General features: G+C 54.0%; 1 long non-coding RNA gene across 1 annotated transcript; it reads left to right on the forward strand.

The window, feature by feature from the left end:
* Nucleotides 1-178: 178 nt before the first annotated feature.
* Nucleotides 179-4,673, forward strand: LOC144375982 (uncharacterized). Its single transcript, XR_013435942.1, has 2 exons — nucleotides 179-1,631; nucleotides 4,384-4,673. It is a non-coding gene; the product is annotated as an uncharacterized LOC144375982 (long non-coding RNA).
* The last annotated feature ends 13,832 nt before the right edge of the window (nucleotides 4,674-18,505 follow it).

The following is an 18,505-nucleotide window of genomic DNA, read 5'->3' on the forward strand; positions in this document are numbered from 1 at the left end:
TTTGCCCTTTGTGGACCTGACGCAGGGGAAGGAAGACGAACCCAAGAACCCCGGGCTGAGCCCCCTTTCCAGGGCAAGGAGAGGGTCCCTCCACAGCCACAAAGCCTCTGGTCCCACTTCCAGTCTCCTCCCAGTGTGGACACACACTCTAGAGACGGGGGAGGGGTCCTCAGGAAGATCTGGGCGTCGACAAGCTGCGGAGCCTCTCAGCAGAGCTCTGCCTCCAAGGCACCACAGCCAGAGCCCCTCCCTCCCCGCAGCCTCCTCCTCCCTCCACCACTTCCTCCCCCAGGAAGTCTGAGGGGGTCTCCGGGAGAGCGCTGACCGATGGGTGCCTCTGCAGTGCAGCCAGAGCCCGGCACCCGGCCCGGAGAAGCAGGAGGCAGCTCACTGTGGTCAGGCCCAGGGGGAAGAAGGCTGGACAGCCCAGGGAGCTCCTGATGGAGGCCGAGAATAACTGACAGCCACCAAGGGCCCCATGTCCTGTGCTTCTGTGGCCAAGTGCACAGCTGGGGCTCACACCTGTAGGATCCAGAGACAGAGCAGACCTGCAGGACACACTGCCAGGGAGGACAGCCAGAGGACAGAGGCTCCTGGTTTCTCTTCCCTGGGGATGGCTGAGACCAGCTGCGGTGGCCTGACCCCACCCACCCTCCTGCCCCTCCCTGGGAACCAGGGCTGGGTGCAGCTCGGTGTCAGAGCACTGCCCAGCACAGCAGGGCCCTGGCTCAACCCTAGACCTAGACTGCAGACCAGACCAGAACACGAGGGAGAGACCATGCGGGAGTCAGGCCTGGCCTGGGGGACCTGTGACAGGTGCACTTCGGGCTTTGATATAGCCCCTGCTGCTCTGCCGCTGCAACCTATTTTTAAAATGGACTTGTTTCTTTCTGTTCCTCTTTCTCTCTCTGCTCCTCCCTAATCTCTCCCCCTCCCCAATCTCGGGGGAAACAGGATTGCCTTTCTTTCCCATCCTAGAGATTTCTCTCTTGAGTACAAACCCACCACAGGAACAAGTAATCCAGACTTTGGGGATGGCACCAGAAGACCTCGGAAATGACTGTCTCCCACGTTAACCAGTGACTGACCACTCCAGGCAGAGAACACGGGATGGAGCCTTTGAGTCACCTCTCTGCAAGCCCCCTGTTCCTGCTGATGGGCAGAACCACCTCTTCGGGACAGGAGTCCCCTGTGTTTCTCTTTGGCTAGCAAAGCAATAAAGCTCTTTCTCAGAACTGAGTCCTCTTTATTGGATTGCAGCAGGGACAAGGGCTGAGCTTTCAGCAACATTTGGGCACCCCAGACGGGACCCAAGAGCAGCCCCCACTGCAGCTTTCTTGGGCAGCCCTGGCTCTCTGAGGAACCCCACTTCCATGCTGAGGATTCGTGGTCCTGGTGAACTTGTTGGGAGGCAGGAGAGGAAGGAGGCGAGTCGGCTTTGGGTAGAACCTAGGAGCTGTTCTCGAAAGTCAAGGGAGGGACTGGGGGACCGTCCCGGCAGCTGCTGAAGCTCCTTTGGCTTCAGGGAACTCCCGCCCTCTCTCCCTGAACGCTACAGGGTGCTCCATCCTGGTCCACTTTGAGAAAAAGGAAACTGAACTTTAGAATCTCGAGACAACTTTGGCCACTTGGTAAGCTCCCCGCTGTGCACGCTGAGACCCTGGATTCCACACACCCGGTCCCTCCTTCTGGGCACCTCTATGGCACCACTGGTGTAGGAGTCACAGTTACGCAGGACTCGAGAACCTAGGGATAGGGACTCCCTTCTCTTCTGTTCCAGGCTCTCATTTGTTGGTTGGTCTTGGGCTTGGGGATTGCCTCTGGTTGTCTGTTTGGTTAAGACATGGCCAGTACTGCACTGACCCTGTGGGTAGGCTCTTGGGAGAGATCCTAGCTGGTCAATTTAAAGGTCCCCATTTGTCAGCCATGGTTTGGGGGCTTCTCTCTCTCTCTCTCTCTCTCTCTCTCTCTCTCTCTCTCTCTCTCTCTCTTCTGTTACTGGCCCTTTAAGACCCAGGCCTTGCTGCATTGATCTAACTGGGAGCCTCTTGAGCAGAGAGATCTGGGCTGCATGGGCCACCGATGGGGATAAGCCGGTCTAAGAGAAAGAGGGTTGGCTGGAACACAATCTGGCCTTTACATGGCTTCTCTTGACATTGAAGTTGGGCTGTCAGGGTTAAAGCATATGAAAGAGATCCTGTGGGTAGGGGTTTATGCAGTTGCAGGATGAGGGGTCCGAGCCGTCAGGAACTGAGTCGAAGGTGCTAAAGGCACTGCCTCTGGTGCACAGGGACAGCAGGACACCAGAAGAAAGGGCTAAAAAGACTTCAATGTTGTAAACCTAGCGCTGGCCCCCGCAGCACTGTTCCTCAGCCTGGCCCCAGCAGCCGCAGGTCATCTCCGTGTGGGTCAAGGACACCAGCCCTGAACTGGGTGGGGGGAAATCCCGGAAAAGCTCCCTGGGAGGGAGACAAATGGCCAGAGAACTGGCCTGTGCCCTGCCTTCCAGCCCCTTTTGCCCCTGGGGGGTGGAGGCTGCTGGCCACAAAGGAGGTGGCAGTAGGTTCCAGCACTGTCCGTTTATGACCTGGGGACAGGAATAGTCTCCCCTTTTAAGACCTGACAGGACACCCCACTTGGCCAGGAGATATTCATGACTGGGACAAAGCAATGCTTGCTATGATAGCATCCCTTCCACCTAAATGCCCGGGGACGCTGGCAGAACAAATAGCTGCACCCAGAAAAGGGAGACAGAAACTAAGGCCCACCTGTGTCTCCCAGGCAGCCCTTGAAAGGGACCTCAAGGAAACCTGAAGGAACTGAGGGGAAGGGCCCCTCCACTGCGTATCGACAGGCCCAGGATAAGAGAAAGGCCCCAAAGTGGGGAACTGACTTCAAGTTGATGGCACTGTGATAATGACAAGGGAGACAGGTCAGCCTCAAAAATACCCTGTGCTCTAACCCTGGAGAGAAAAAAGATGAAGGCATAGTCCAACCCTCTCCTGGGATGAAATTTGTGATGATTTTGAGATAATTTTCTTGGATTGAAATTAAAATGCACAGATAACATCCCTAAGGACTGTTTGAGAATATGAATTTAAGAAAGGGTCTAAAACTAGAAAAGATAAAAGAAAGTTATAGGTATGGAAATATATTTTAGTACAGAAAATTGGAAGGTAAAAGAAGTGCTTCTGGATGGGAAAGCATTTTGCCTGGTAAAGTAATATTTTGGGGGGCTGGGGTTGTGGCTTTGCGGTAGAGCACTTGCCTAGCACTTGTAAGGCGCTGGGTTCGATCCTCAGCGCCACATAAAGATAAATAAACAAAATAAAGGTATTGTGTCCAACTACAACTGAAAAAAATATATATATAAAAAGTAATATACTTGGGCTAAAATCTAAGATTCAAGAGACTAAAACTAAGGGTATAAAGAAGTTGTGGATGTTTAACTAAGTCACAGAAGGTTTGTGGAAGGTAAATCTCAAAGTTTGTGATTAAATTGGCTGTAATTAGCACAGTCAAAATTGTTCGAACTTTCATGTACTGATATTGAAGCAAAGTCTGAAACATGGATCTGCTCTTATCTTTTGAGATAATTTTCTCGGATTTATTAGGATTTATTACTTGGGGAAACCAAGTCTTAAAGGAAATAGAGTTTGTACCTGTTTTAAAGTCTTAAATGATTACTTTGTAACTAGTTAAACAAACAACCAATATTTAGGTTATAACAGAATAGTTGACCCCAGATATATGTGACTAGGTATATGTATGCATCTGAGAACTATGTCTAAGTCTTGTCTAGCTGGGGTTGTAGCTCAGTGGCAGAGCACTTACCTACCACATGTGAGGGCATTGGGTTCAATCCTCAGCTCCACATAAAAGTAAATAAATAAAAAGTAAATGAAGTAAAAAGTAAATAAAGGTATTCTGTCCATCTACAGCTAAAACAATTTGAAAGAAAGTGTTTATAAAATGAAAGTTTATGTAAGTTTACAGGCAAGAAAACAATAAGCACTCTCTTTTATACATTGTATCTGACGTAGAAGGGCTACACTGTTATTTGAAGACCTGCTACACTGTTATTTGAAGACCTGTCTTGACTAAGTCAATTTCTGATTGTTAACACCGTTTCCTAAATATATGAGAGATTTAAAGTTATCCTGTGATTTTTGCTAGCCCGTGTAGACCTGTGATTACTGTTACCCGACACTGTGGATTCTCAATTGTACTTTAAAAGTTAAACTTAGTTTTAAATATAAAGCTTAGGAGTGCACTTTGCCAAATTGGTGTTCTCCAAACTAAAATTATATGTAGCAAGTCTCAGATTTGCATAGAAATAACGAATTTGGTTGGTATTTATTCATGTCATTTGATGTTTTACAGCTGGATAAAGTAACCTGTGGGGAGCCACCCGTGAGCTACTTGAGGGGTGTCTTCACTCGGAACCCAGCCATGAGACTTAGGGCTTTTCCTCGGGAACTCTCCTGGCTTTCCCGTGCACATCAGACTGACCAAAGCATGAGATCTCCGTCTTCACTCCTTAGCTTTGGAGTTGGGCTTAACCCACTGGGAACTGGACAGCCCACCTGCTAACTTATTTGGCACAGAACATTCCATGGAAAACCTTTGAGGTTCCCCATATAAATAAAGCAGGCGCAGGCTCCATCCTCTCATTCTAGTGTGGAAGCTCCATCCTTGGGATCGGCGAGCCCTCCCGCCCCCGTCTTTTTTTTTTTTTTTTTTTTGAGTTAAAAAGATTTTATTGATTTTGGGTTTTTTTTTTTTTTTTTTTTGTGTGTGTGTGTGTGTGTGGTGCTGGGGATTGAACACAGGGCCTTGTGCATGTAAGGCAAGTACTCTACAACTGAGCTTTATCCCCAGCCCTGGATTTTAATACCTTTATTTTATTTATTCATTTTTAAGTGGTGTTGAGGCTTGAACCCAGCGCCTTCTATGTGCTAGGCGAATGCTCTACTGCTGAGCCACAACCCCAGCCCCGCCCCCCCGGATTTGTTTTTTAATGACACAATTTAGTACCCAGTAGCATTTTAGAAATCTACTTAAGGTAGTTTTATAGTGCCTCAAAAAAAAAAAAAACAAAAAACAAAAAACAGAACAGAGGCTAGGGATATCCTCCTGATAAAGTTAGAGGTGAGCCTATTGGAGGCCTGGGTTTTATGCCCAGTGCTGCAAAAAGAAAAGAAAGGGAAAGCATAAAATTCTTAATATTTCCTATAGCCGCCCCTGCTTTTTAAATTGTTTTCTGTGTCCTGTGGTTTTTCTGCCGCCTTCCTCTTCTTCTTTTTTAGCCTTTATTTCTCAACCAGCCCACTCCGTGAAGAGGAACCCCAATTCCGTCGCCTGCACCGGATGCGGGCGAGAGTAACCTGTGGTCAGTGTTATATATACAATTTTGTGCTGCTTTTCACATTGGAAATTGGAATTTAAATGCACTTTTTTGGAAGATGATAAGGAGATCCTGATCTGCTTAAAGGTGACATTGTAAAACATGGAGGCATTCTGCCACTTTTTCCACAAAAAGAAAGTTAAAAGCTCTCTTAGCCTTTCCTTGATCCATGTTTCCCATGTAATGTTGTGTTATTTGTGAAGAGCCCCCCTTGCCTGGGATAAGGCTCTGCCTCCCACCTTACTCCATGTCGGAATGGCTCCAAAATAAGCCACACTCCACTCATTTAAAGTCGTGTTCAAAAGATTGACTTTTGTTGTAAGGATTAGTGTGATCTCCAACAGGGATTATAATATATAACTAAGTGAAGGTTCAAGATTATAAAAGCCGTTTTTCTTGGTTCACAGATTTTACACAAACTGAATATATTTTTGCTCTGTTTATTTCATTTTGTGTTTTCCTTGTAAACTTTATAACTGTTGCCTGTTAGTGTTTTGCAGAGGTTCTGTTTAAAAACAAAAAAACAAAACACCAACCTGGGTTAATTGGAGGTAATAAGCCTTCACCTACAGGACAGATAGTATGTAATGCTGACTTCCAGTGCTAATACTCACCCCAGTGAAATGAAAGGTGTGTCTGTGAAATTATAGATATTGAAGTTATAACCTGTTACTCCCTCTTTACGATTGGCGGAACTGGTTTTAAGTTGGGGGTTTAAAACCAAAAACTTGGAGACCGAAGTCAAGGAAGTAAAAGGACCAAGGGAAAGCAGCCCTGACATTTGGCCCTGGCCCTCTAAGGTCAGCCAGGACCTAGACAACCAGGGGACCCCCTCTGGGCCCTGAAGCTCTGCATGATCCCTGCCCTCCGTACGCCTCGTCCCATCACGGCCATCTGCCACTGTGCACCTCTGACTGCTCTGAGGCTGAGTGTCCTTACCTGTCCACGCCCCACCTGATGGAGAACAAGGACCTTGGGTCACTCCCCAACTTCGCCTCCCTTCAGCAGGCAGTGGTTTGGAAATGTTGTCGCCACACAAATGGAATGTAGAAATTGACAGTGAGGAATGTAACCGTGGTGTCCCTTAGGCCTTAAATACAGCCCTTGCCATTGCCACATAAGGTTAAAAGGGACCTGCTTCTTTCCCTTCCTCTCTCTGCTCCTCCCTAATCTCTCCCCTCCCTAACCTCAGGGGAAACAGGATCACCCTCCGTCTCCCTCCTAGGTTGACTTATCTGTCCTTGAGTGCACACTCCCCATAGGAACAAAGAAACCCAGACTGTGGGGTGGCACCGGAAGACCTCAGAAATGACTGTCTCCAAGTTAACAAGTGCAACGGAGCCTGTGAGCCACCTCTTTAAGGCCCCCTGTTCCTGCTGATGGGAGGAAACACAGCCTTTGGGACAGGAGTCCCCTGGTTTCCCCTTTGCTAGCAAAGCAATAAATCTTCTTTTTTTCTCAAAACTGTGTCCTTATTGAATCGGCCTCGGGGACAAGGACCAAGCTTTCAGCAACATAGCCTTGAAGAGCCCAGCCTTAAACCCGGGTTCCAGGCATCCCCTCAGTCCCCGGGCACAGTCCACACCTGCTGGTCATGGTGGCCATGACATGTCCCCCTGCTGTCCTGGGGCACTGTGGTCAGGGTGGACAGAGGAAGAGGAAGCTACAAGCAGCCAGAGGCCCAGGACCCTCGACCCTCGCTGCAGAGCTCAGCCTGGGCTCCCAGGGCCGGCTCAGGAAGGGAGCAGCACCCAGGACCTGGCTCCCCTGGAGGGAGAGGCTCTGGCTTCCCCATGTGACACTGCAGAGTTGGGGACATGCTCAGTGGAAGTGGGAGGGAACGGGGTGGGGTGGGGGCTCTTCCACGTCATCTCCAGCCTCCCGTGCCCCCCCCCAGGGCTCGCACAGCCACCTTCTCAGGGGACATTCCTGCCTCAGGGTCACCCCCCACACCCCTGACCCCTGCAGTGCTCATTTCTGTGTTTGATCACCTGGGTGCCCTGCACACCCTCCTTCTCCAGGAAAGACTGTAGGACTTTAGGAAAGCAAGGACCACAAGGCCCTGCAGCCTCAGCTCACCCAGGAATTGGGCGGAGGGCCCCAGAGCCACTGCATGGCCCAGGGTGGGGGGGACAAGAATTGGGCACAGGGACAGAAGGCTTCCCTCAAGCTCTTGCCAAACAGCCCAGAGGGAGAAGGGAGGGGTGGTTCAAAGGACTGTGCTTTGCAGTTATGTCACCTTGTACCTCAATAAAATACAGGCCCAAGCCACTCAGGAGGAGGAGGGGGCTGGGGCAACATGGGGCTGCTGATCCAGACACACAGGTCCCCAGGGACACAGAGACGGCAGGACCTGAGAGGAGCCTCTCCCTGCACTGCCTTAGTGACCCTCTGAGTCACAGGCACTTGCCAGGGACCCCTCCACAGGTGACCAGGGGCAGGAGGTGGGTGAGAGGCGCCTGACAGCAGGGAGGTCCCCTGCCTGTGACAATGAGCCTCCACAGCTGGGAAGGCCGGAGCCTGAGTGGCAGGTGTGTCCTCGTCGGTTTCCTCATTGCAGAAGGGGACACTGCCACTCGCTCTCCCACTTCCTAGGTTATTGGGACGCTTAAAAGGGGGTGGGCAGCGGTGCTTGGTGCACCTGTAATCCCCCACTCGGGAGGCTGAGGCTGGAGGGACGCGAGTTTAAGCCGGCCTCAGCAAGAACCTGCATCAAAGTTTTTAAGAAACAGGGGGGATGCTGGGGTGTAGCTCAGAGGCGGAGCACTTGGGCTCTGTCCCCAGCGCAGGGACAACAGGAGATCAGCAACGGGAACCAGCCTCGTAGCCCTGGGGATGTTTCACTGCCGCTGGACGCCCGCCAGCACACACGCCTTCCCTGGTCCTCCAATGCCTGGGAGAGCCCACACCTGTCCTGTGAAACACCTCCAGTCACCGTGCGGTGGCTCCCTAGGGAGTGGCCGCACAGGGCAGGGGACAGTGGCTGGGAGAAGGCAGTGGGGGGCAGGAGCAGGGTGCTGCAGCTGCTGACCCAGGGCACTTGGAGAAGACGGTGCTGGGCAGTTGGGGCCATGACTACCCAGGGGGAGAGACTCGCAGGAAGTGGCTTCCTCCCGGGGCCTCCCAGGCCACCACCGCCACCCCTGCTCCTCCTCCTTCCTCATCCTGGATGACCCTGGACAAGTGCAAAAAGGTTCCTGTCAGCTCCGGCCCCTGCGCTGGTCAAGGAGAGGGGCAGCACGGAACAGTGAGAGGTCAGTTCATAGCCCACTGATATTTGACTTCAGGGGGCACGTTGACCTTGAGTTTGGACATGTGAGTTTCTGACTCTGGTGATGATCCACCGCTAAGTCCTCAGGAAGGTGGGCAGCTTCCTCCTGCACACACCCGACCATCTCGACGCACAGCTCAGCTCCTGCCAGACGTTTCCAAGAGTCTGTGTGTGCTTTGCAGGTCGCACTCCTGGGCAGGGCTGGCCTGGAGGGGACTCCAGGGTGCCCACCTCATTCCTGTCTGGCCCTAGACCTCTCGGACTCCAACTCCTGCCTGCCTGCCTGGCTCTGGAACCCTGGCTCCATCCTGGCTCTAGCCCGGCCCATCCCTGATGTCTGTTCCCTGTCTGCTTGGCCCCCAGGGGACAGGACTAAGGACTCATGGCGGGAGGGAGGGGAGTGAGCAGGGAGTAGACAGAGTGGAGCTGGGTGGATCCATGACCACACATAGCCTGGGAGCAGGGAGGTGCAGGACAGTGTGTGGGGAGGTCCCTCTGTCCTGGTCCTAACCCCACGGTGGCCAGAACCAGAGGCTACAAAGAGGCAGTGAGACCTGCTGTGGAAGCAGAGGGTCTGCGGCCAACAGAGCAGCGCTGGCCCACCAGCCATAGCCACCCTGTCTCCACCTGCTGGTCACTGCCAGAACTGCCGGCTTTCCTGCTGGCAGCTGCCCCTCTTGACAGGTGGACAGGCTTCTGCAGAGTCCAAGCACGTGGCATTGACTCTCCCAGACTCCCCAGCCATAGGCCTTGGACACCGGTGAGGCTCTGGGTCCACAGGAAGAGGACCTAAGGCAGGTTGGCCGTCGAGAGGGAGGTGCAGAGGGTGACGGCAGAGACAGCAGGAAATGGGAGAGTGCTGGCCTCGACCAGGCCAGCTGAGGGAGCTGGGGCTCGTACAAAGCCCTTTCTGTCCTTGAGCTTCAGCTGACCATGTTCGATCACACAGACGCTGCGAGGGGCTCAAGCCAGGTGAATCTTGGAATCCTTTGGGGACCTTCTTAAAAATACTGTGCCTTCCCCAGAGCAGGGGGGAAGCCCCGCCCACCTGGAGACCCGAGCAGGAGGATCCCAGGGAAAGGAGGCAGGAGAAGCGCAAGTTCAAGGTGAACCTGAGCAATTTAGCAAGACCCTGGCTCAAAATAAAATTAGAAAGGCCAGGGAATGTGGCTCCGTGGTGGAGTGCCCTGGGTTCAATCCCCAGTTCCAGGGAAGCCTGCCCTTGCCCGAGCCAACCCCACCCCTGCTTTTTCCTGCCCACCTGCACCAGAGCTCTGACTCAGTAGATGCACAGAGCCCTGAGGAAGAGGGAGGAGGCTGCAGGTAGAGAAGGGGGGGGCCCGGCAGCGGACAGCATGGGGACATGTGGAAGTCAGCTGTGGGTTCTAATCCAAGGAGTGGTCTCTGACCCCAGATCACCAAAGCCCTCCTCAGGGAAGGAGAGGGTGCCTACAGGGAGGATTCCACTGGACTGCAAAGGCCAGAGCCATAGGGGAACTGGCGACCCAGCCACAGCCCTGCTACTGGACATTTGGTTCTGAAAAGGAAAGAATGAATGAACCAGTGAATGAAGCTCAGAGTGACTCAGAGCATGAGCCCTCTAGGCCTAGGCCTCACTGCCTGGCTTTGAATCCCAGCTCTGCCCTTGATAAACTGTGTGTCCTGAGCTAAGTTACTAACCTCTCTGAGCCTCACCTTCTCAACCCTATATGCCTTATCTCACATATTCAAAGCAGCTGAGCAGCCTCCTGACCTCGCTGTCAGCACAGCATCCTCCTTTGGCCTCCTAGAGAGTCTCCCATGCCCTAACAGACCTTGTCCAGGGATCCTACCCCACCCCAACCTGCCCTCACACTTGAGCTGCCCCAAAGGGCCAGGCCACCTCCCTACAGGCTCAGAGCTCCAGACAAGATCCGACGTGCACTATACTCCTTCTCCACCAGGTGGCGCTTGATGTCCACAGCCCATTCATTTGTTAAACAAATAAATATTCAATGACTGTCCCTGTTGTGCCAGGCCCTGGGCCCAAAGATGGGTACATGGAGATAAGGCACTCAGGGTTTAGTGCGAAGGACATAAACAAGAAACGAAGGATTCCCTTAAAAGGTGAGAATTGCTGCTGAAGTCAAGGCCCCAATCCCAGAGTTCTAGGTGGACAGGCACTGGCCCCTCCCTTCCTGCAGATGCAGGAAAGTGGCAGACCGGTGGCCCAGGGGTGCTGGCCCTGCACCTCCTGCTCAGCCTGCTTAGCCTCTGTCCCCCTTGAATTCTGGGAGAAGGATGAATGGAGCCCTTGAAAACAGGATGGCTGGCCTGTCCCCCAATGGATCCTCAGTTATGGGGGTGTTGGGGGACCTCAGCCTTAAGTCATTTGGCCCTTCCCCTTCCACAACCCCACCCCACCCTAGTCCCACCCAAAATGTGACTATTTTTGTTTGAGGTGGTCCTCCATTGAGCTCCATCCCAGCCCTTTTCATTTTTTATTTTGAGACAGGGTCTTACTGTTACCAAAAGCTCTGTCCTTGTCTCCAGATGCCAAGCTGATAAGGAGGGCACAGTTTTGAGAAAAAGGAAAAAGAAGTTTTATTGCTTTGGTAGCAAAAGATAAACACAAGGGGACTCCTGTCCCAGGGGCCGTGATTCTGCCCATCAGAGGGGACTGGGGGCCTTTAAAGAGGTGATCCCAGGGCTCCATTCCCGTGCTCTCTGTTGGAATTGTAACTTTTCTAACTTGTTAATTTGGGAGACAGTCATTTCTGAGATCTTCTGGTGCCTTCCCCACAGTCTGAACTACTTCCTTTCTGTGGTGGGTCTGTGCTCAGGATAACTCTGCCGAGGATGGGCAAGGAAGGTAACCATGTTTCCCTGAGATTCGGGAGGAGCAGGGAGAGAAGAGAAAGAAACGTGTCCATCCAAAAAGTAAGCTGCAGCGGCAGAGCAGCAAGGTGGTCCACTATATTCAATGCATAAAGTGGACCACCACTACACTACTCAGCTGCCCAGGCTGGCCATGAACTTGCAATCCTCCTGCCTCAGACAGTGAGTATCTGGGACTGCAAGTGTGTGCACGCCCTGTTCCCTGCACAGGTGACTGATTATTTGAAAGACCTCCCTGTCACCCAGTCAGGCTGCCCTTCCTTCCCGACTCCTCCAGGCCGCCCTTAGGGGATTGAGGCCTGGGTGGAGACAAGGTTCAGCCCTCCAGGCCTTGGAGCAGGGACTGCGGAGGATCTTGGCCAATTGTCACAGACATCTGGGGTTCTGGGTAAGTAGACAGATTTTGGGCCCAGCTTCGGACCCACTGATTCAAGAGTCTTTCTGGCTGGGGCCTGGGGATCTGCTGTTTTAACAAACTCCTGCAGAAAATTCCTACAATCTGACAAATTTAGGAAACTCTACCTATCAGGAGTTATGGGAATTCCTGGCCCCTCACTAGTGCTCAGGGGGGTTGGAGGGATGGGGTGGGGGTGGGATGGGATGAGATGAGATGGGGTGGGGTGAGTGGGTAGGATGGGGTGGAGTGGGACAGGACAGAGCTGTGCGTGGCCATGGGGAGCCTGCAGCCAGCACATGTTGGATGGAGTGAGTGGGCGGCAGTGGGCTAAAGAGCCCCCGGGCCCATGCTCCCCCGCCTCCCCCGCACAGTGTCTGACGACCTCGTGGGTTCATGGAGGCCTGGTGCATGCAGGGGGGTGTCCATTGTCTAGAGCAGCTGCGTCCTGCTCCGAGTCCCTCCGTCTGTACAGAACAGCAGTTCCCAGGCTGCGCCTCACCCGAGTCACTGTGTTTTGTCAAGCAGCGGTTTGCCCTGAGCTAGTCCATTTTGAGGACAAGCGCCAAGGTAGAAGGTCTCCATACCTGGTGTGCACAAGTGGGCAACCCCCTCTGCCTGGCACCACCAAAAGCACAAACTGACAAATAATGGTGCTAATAAAACGGGCCACCCTTGAACTTACTGAGTAAAACCCAAAGCAAATGATGCATGTCAGAAAAACCAGGCCTGAGAGCTTATCAGAGACCCCAGACCAAGAGGAAGCCCAGACCTCACCTGGGAACACACAGGAGGAGCACTCAGACCCAGGAGCACCTTGAGACTGGCCACAGCGGCGAGCACTAACCCACCAGGCTTTCCGATGAGTGTGTCCCCAGGTCAACAGACAACAAACTCCTGCCTCTACCCCGGGGCTTCAGCTTGGCTAGTGAGGCCCACTTTGACACTGCCTGCCACCCAGAGCCTGCTGTGGCACAAGTCCCATGCTCTGCCAGCTCCCACCAAGCTCTCGGCTGGTTCATAATCTTACCTGACCACTTGCAGTGACTCCTGCCTCAGGAGGTGCCCTCTGCCTTTGCCTAAGGCCAGCCCCTAGGGACCCTGTGGCCCCTTCAACCTTTCCTTAGTGTCGCAAGTGACTAGAGTGTTACAGACTTTATAATTAAGACTGGAAGGACCTGTGATTGCCCAGCTGATGACTCCAGGTGACCCGCAGATGCTGGGTGAATCACAACTGCCGACGATGTTGCAGCTTGGGAATTTACTGTTATCCAGTAAATTCTGACATCGGGGAAAGGCACAAAGTTGTCTGGACGGCTAACAGCCCAGATCACGACACCCACCTGGAAGGCGGCCCTGGGGTCCACATGAAGGATTCAAAGCGGCATCCACTGTGCCTCGGGCTCCCAGGTCAGAAATATTTGGTCAAGATTGGGCGAGCAGGGCTGGGGACACAGCTCAGCTGGTAGAGGGCTTGCCTCACATGCACAAGGCCCTGGGTTCAATCCCCAGCACCATACACACACACACACACACACACACACACACACACACACACACAAACACACACACACAAAGATTGAGCGAGCAACGAGCAACGGGAAGACAACCAGGGCTGTGGTGAGCTTGACCCTTCCGAGAATGCACTGATGGGCCAGGGTCAGAAGGAACAGGGAGGCTGCTGCAATAAACCCTGCAGGGGACAGTGGTGGCCTGGTACTGCTCCTGGTCACTGCTGAGGTTGTGGCTGGCAGAACCTCATTAAATGACTGTGCAGCGGGATTTATTACTAGCTGGGGTGACTGGGAGGGAGGGAGGAGCTGGGGATCCCAATTCAAGGGACAGTGAATCCAGCAGGGAGAGGGACAGTGAAGGAACAGAGGTCATGTGCAGGGGGAGGAGCTCTGGGTTGGAGGTTGGGGGAGGGGCTCAAAAAGACACTCAGGGCCCTTACCCAGGTAAACCCCGATCTTCCCAGGTAGGCAGTGAATAACCTGAGAGTCCTCCAACCTTGGAAAGGGCAGGAAGTCCTGCCTCTGTCCCTGACTCTCCCAGTCCCTGCCGGCTCCCTCAGCCTTACCCAGGACCCAGCCCTAGTGTCAGGGCTGAATGTGACCCCCACAAATTCACATAATAGAGTCCTTGCCCCCAGTACCTCAGAGGTGACCTATTTGGAGACAGGGTCTCTACAGAGATAAGCGAGTTATGAAGAGGTCTTTAGGGTGGGCCCTAACCCAATGCCATTGTGTCCCCATGGAAAAGAGAGCTGTGTACCCAGACGCCCAGTGGGAAGGTGATGTGAAGACACTCAGGGACGGCCACCTGCAAGGCAAGGAGGGGCCTGGGGCAGCAGAGCCTTCCTCACCCTCCCAGAGGGACCAGCCCTGCCCACACCTGGGTAGGGACGTCAGCCTCCAGCACTGAGATGGGCAGTTCCCGCTGTGAGCCCCCAGTCCGGGCCCTCTGTTAGGTGGCCATAGCAAACAAGGACACCGGGTCCTCACTCACGGGGCCCAGGGGATGCACCAGGCACCGCCCTCTTGACTTCCCCATGATGACCACAGAGGGACACCCTCATCCCAGCCCAGGCTGTCCCCAGCCCCACACTCCAATCTGAGACAAGGCCTCTCCCAGGTGACAGCAAAGCCCCCATGAGGGAAGCCCTCGTCCCCAGCAGAGGTCCCCTGACCCGCGTGCACACAGGGAGGTGGCTTCATCTCTGCAGACCCAAGGGCACATCTTACTGATGCAGGAAAGCAGCTGCAGAAGTCACACGTCCCCTAAGGGGTTCCTCCCAGAGACACGCAGCACTAGGCCCAAGTGACCCGAGGACAAGGAATTCCCAGATTTCAGGAGTATTGGGAGCCGGATGGACCGGGGGCAGGAGAGGTCAGAGAGGGGACTGAGGTGGATCAGGGTGCTGGAGGAGCGGCCTCCATAAGCCCTGATGAAGAGTCCAGGGGTGGTGAGCTGGGAGCTGCATGCTGTTCCCATGTCTGCATTGTCTTCTCTGTGGGACAAATGGTGACAATGCACCAGTCTGTTCTAGGAACACTCTTCATCAGTCTTCTCAGAAGTGCTGGGAGGGGGCACATCTGTGCAGTGGGCTTCCTCCCTTCCCTGGCCTTTGTCCTCTGCCTCCTCACAGAGCCTCCCAAGGGAGAGGGAATCGGAAACACTGGGTAGGGTGAGCCCTGGGAGCCTTCTAGGAAGACGGAGGAGGGGTGACAGGTGTGGCCAAAGATGGCCTTCATGGAGGCAGCCAGGGGTGCAGGACACCACAGAGCCATGACACGGGCTCCAGGCTCCTTCTCTTTCTTTCAATTAAAGAAAAAAAGATTTTTGGATTTAATTTTTTTTTTTTTTTTTGTACTGGGGATTGAACTCAGGGGCACTCAGACCTATTTTGTATTTTTATTTAGAGACAGGGCCTCACTGAGTTGCTTAGTGCCTTGCCATTGCTGAGGCTGGCTTTGAACTCGAGATTCTCCTGTCTCAGCCTCCTGAGCCATTGGGATTACAGGTGTGCGTCACCGTGTCCGGCTGATTTAAAAATTTTCATTCTCGATTTCGATACTGGAGATTGAAACAGGGTCTCATGCATACTAGACAAGTGCTCTACCACTGAGCTACATCCACACCTCTTTTTTAATAAATCTGTTTTTGAGACAGGTTTTTGCTAAGTTGCAGAGACTGACCTCAATTGTCTTGCCTCAGTCTCCCAAGTACTGGTACTATCGGCATGTGCCACCACACCTGGCCTCTTTCCGAAGTTTTAAAAATACGCAATTCAGGGCTGAGGGTGGAGCTCAGTGTTAGAGTGTTTGCCTGACATAGCCTGGTTTTGATTCCCAACACCACACACACACACACACACACACACACACAAATAATAATAATAATAATAATAATAAAATGAAATATGTTATTATCTAGGCATGCTGGGACAAGCCTGTAATCCCAGAGGCTCAGGAGGCTGAGACAGGAGGATCTCGAGTTCAAAGCCAGCCTCAGCAACAGTGAGGCACTAAGCAACTCAATGAGACCTTGACTCTAAATAAAATACAAAATAGGGCTGGGGGTGTGGCTCAGTGGTCAAGTGCTTTTGAGTTCATTCCTGGGTACCCACCCCCTCCCAAAATATGTTAAGACAGTAAAGTCTTCTTGTGCCTGTCTGCCTGGCATAGTGACACCTGTCTTCTCTTTTCCGAGTCCCTTTGTGCAAACACAGGTAAATGAACACACAGGAGAGGGGCAACGGGGAAAAGTGTCCCCTTCTTTCTATGGGACTGGATTCTCCAGCAACTCCTCTTTGCATGAAGGTGGAGGTCAGTGCACACTGTCCCCACCCTCTCTCCCTCCACTTGACTCTGCTGACCACCAACAAATGGACCTGACAGCAGGGACTGAGGGGGCTCTTCCCACATTGAGGGTGTGTGGGGTAAGCACGGGGTGGCCCTATTTTTGCCTCCCTGATGACAAGAGGCTGAGGTGTCTGCATGCTGTCCAAATGTTGTGGTCAAGGATAACTGTCCCCAGGCTGACCAAATTGACTTGGACCAGCCGAGAGGGCAAGGACGAGCACACCATGGAATACTGGGCCCGGCGAGGCCCCAGGTTCAGATCCAGTGCCCTGTGCCTCTGGCTCAGATGTCCACTGTAAAACGCTAGGGGGCTGGATTCCAGGGGACATTTGCCACATCTAGAGACATTTTGGGTTGTCACAACCAGGGGGGTGGTGCTGCTCCTGGCATCCAGTGGGTGGAACTGCCTAGTATCCTACAAGGCACAGCCCCCACCACAAAGAAGGACCCTCTGGAATGCGGTGGTGTTCAAGCTGAGGACCGCCGCCCTAGAGCCGGACCAATGGCAGCAACGACGGGCGCCCTGCGCAGTGCGGCTCCCTCACACCCCGCGTGGAGACGCCATGGGCCCCAAGGGACCCTCTTCTTGGAGCGGGATTCTGCTTCCCTGACCCCTTTTTGTGCAGGGCCGAGAGGCACAGGGACGAAGGCGGTGGGCGTCGGGCCCAGTCGGGGCTGGCGGGGCAGAAGGGGGCAGGGTAAAAAGCTTGGGGCAATCGCAGCCCAGGAAGCTCCGTGGCCAGGCCTGAGGGTGCCCAGGGCGGGAGCGCGGCCGCCCCGCAGCGGGCAGCGGCAGGGACAGCCGGCCCCGGGGATCGGGTTGCAGGGCGTCGGGCGGGGCTTCGGGTGGCAACGAGTGGCGGCCGGGCCTGGCTGGGGGCGGGGAGGCCTGGCGGAGAGTGACGTGGGAGCGCCATATGCTCCGGGCCAGCTCCCTCCCCGGCCCAGGAGCCAGGGGTGGGGGAGCCTTATCGGGGTGGGGAGCCCAGGGCCTCTCCCGAGGGTCAGGGCAGGGTCCTCCCCGGACAGGACTCAGCACAAAGCCTTCCAGCCCCGCCCCCGGGCCTTCTTGTGGTCGAAGGGTGAAGGGAGCGAGGCCCTCTGGGCGCCTTCCGAGCGGACTGTCCTGGGAGGGCGCCTCCTCCAGGGCTTAGAGTGGGGGAGTCTGACGGCCACCGCCCGCTGGCATGGGACGGATCCCATTGGACCCGGGACCCAGTGCCTTTGTCCAAGGCACATACAAGGTGGTGGCCTTGTGACCGGCCGGCTCTGCTTCTGACCTTGAGTGGAGGCGACTGGGCGCTGAGGCTTGGGCTTCCTTCCCAGCTCCTGGGGACCCCAAGTCCTGGATGTAGCCTGAGCTAGACAGAGCCCGGCCCTGGCCTGAGGACGCTGGACAGAAAGGTGCTGCCCGGAGCCCGTGATGCAGCCACCAGGACCACTTCCTTTTCAGCCCCGGGGTCTGACCTGGCAAAGGAGGGCCGGGACCAGGGTGGGCTCACGGCTATGCCTGGAGTAGGGCTGGAGAAATGTTTGTTGGACTAGAGGCAGTTTGACCCCACTCCTCAGCCTGGCCTTTTGGACTTCCCCGGTGCCCAGGCCACCCTTCTAACTGAAGCCAGATTTAAAGTTAGGTGGTCAGTGTAGTTAGGTAAATCGGGTCTAATATGGAGTGAAATCTAAAATGGAGGCCCTGAGAAGGAATCCCGGAAAAGTTGAGCAGCTCTTGAAATGAAGCCCAGGAAACAGCCCCCAGCAGATTTGAAGAGAGCCCATCCCAAAGAAGGGTTAATGAACAGCAAACTTGCAGATGCTGCCTCAGAAGTCCTTCCTGCCCACATTACTTCTTTGGCCCACCGGTGTCCCACCCCTCGGGCCTTCCCACCTACTTTCCATCACCGAAAAACTATAAAATGGAGAGACAACCGCACTTCCACGGATTCCACCTCTTGGGTCCCCTTCTTCCTCCGGGAGAAGTCTTTTCTGCTGTCCTTTAATAAACTTCTATTTTCCACTCTAAACTTGCCTCGCGGCGTGCTTCTCTGGTGTTGTACGTCAACATTGGGGAAGCAAGGACTCGTCACCGTCAACAGCGGTAACATAACTGTGGGTTAGCTCCTCTCCCTTGTCAGTCTGGGGCTGCCCAGGATGTGTCCTTCTCCTTACCATCCCCTGCCATCCCACTCACTCTG

The sequence above is a fragment of the Ictidomys tridecemlineatus genome, chromosome 3 (assembly GCF_052094955.1).
Source record: "Ictidomys tridecemlineatus isolate mIctTri1 chromosome 3, mIctTri1.hap1, whole genome shotgun sequence".
Lineage (NCBI taxonomy): Eukaryota > Metazoa > Chordata > Mammalia > Rodentia > Sciuridae > Ictidomys > Ictidomys tridecemlineatus.